Below are 1,315 nucleotides of genomic sequence, written 5' to 3' on the forward strand. Positions count from 1 at the left end.
GCTTCAGGCTGACCAATAGCTTGTGAATGGATTTGGCTGACAGAATCTGAAAGGAGCATATCTTTATATATATATATATATATATATATATATATATAGTAAGAGCGGGGATGTGATATGACGGCAGATACTGAATTTCTCAGAGAAAAATACCAAGGCTGATACATTTAGATGGCACGTTTTTTTTTGCAAAATTCCTTTAGGTCGCATACTTTGTTACAGTTTATATCTTGGATACTTAGAGTGTAAAACAAAATATTGATAATAAGGGGAATGTAGAAGTTGAACATTCATACTTTAAGTTAATTTCCAGTCAGTATATTCATAATAATTGTCCGACATATGTTTCGAGCGCAATAAAACTGCTTGCACAATATGCAGTTAGTGCAATCGAAACACGTGTTGGACAATTATTATGAATAAGCTACTTCAATAAACATTAGTTGAATGTTCGAATTCTCAATTCTCCTTATTATCAATGTTGTACTATATATATATATATATATATAATATATATATATTATCTATAATAAATTTAAATAAATATATATATATATCTATATATATATATATATATATATATATATATATATATATATATATATGTATATATATATATATATATACATATATATATATATAATGTGTGTGTGTGTGTGTGTTTGTATGTATATATGTATATATATATATATGTATATATATGTATGTATATATACATGCATTCATGCATATACATACATACATATATACATACATACATATATACCTACATATACATATATATATTGGTCTGAGCAATAAGTATCCAGACTGTTGCCATAGTAACGAAGCTAAAGTACGCAGAGGGAAGCCGCTCGGCACACATTGACCTTAATCTCTGTTGTGTATGTGCACTAAGTTTTAACTTATTAGCTCACTTCCGCTCTTTATTGTAGTGCTTGGAAGGAACATGGGTAGCGTGTGACCGTCGCATTGACCATGACAGAAAAAATTTAGCAGAAAATCTGCATGAAGTTTTGCCAGATGCTTGGCGATATCTGCTCAGAGGCCTACGCAAAGTTGCAGAAAGTGTATGGAGAGGATCATATGAGCCGCACACAAGTGTAAGAGTGCTTCAGACGTTACCAAGTTGGTCGAAAAAATGTCGATATTGACGAATGTTCTGTGGGACCCGCAACAAGCAGAACTGAGAAAAACACTGCAGATGTGCCTGGAACAGTGAGGGGAAATCATCGAATCACCATCCGTGAGTAATCAGAAGATGTGCAGATTAGGTACGGTTCAGTTCAATCCATTATCACTGGAGATTTTGGTA

The 1,315-nt window shown here is 32.4% G+C and overlaps 1 long non-coding RNA gene across 1 annotated transcript in view; it reads left to right on the plus strand.

The window, feature by feature from the left end:
• Positions 1-1,198: 1,198 nt before the first annotated feature.
• The window catches only part of LOC118764077, an 8,868-nt gene continuing 8,751 nt past the window's right edge, over positions 1,199-1,315 (plus strand). Inside the window, exon 1 of the long non-coding RNA XR_004999865.1 lies at positions 1,199-1,315. This exon is cut by the window's right edge and continues 123 nt beyond it. This is a non-coding gene — a long non-coding RNA (uncharacterized LOC118764077).

Source organism: Octopus sinensis, linkage group LG7 (genome assembly GCF_006345805.1).
Source record: "Octopus sinensis linkage group LG7, ASM634580v1, whole genome shotgun sequence".
Lineage (NCBI taxonomy): Eukaryota > Metazoa > Mollusca > Cephalopoda > Octopoda > Octopodidae > Octopus > Octopus sinensis.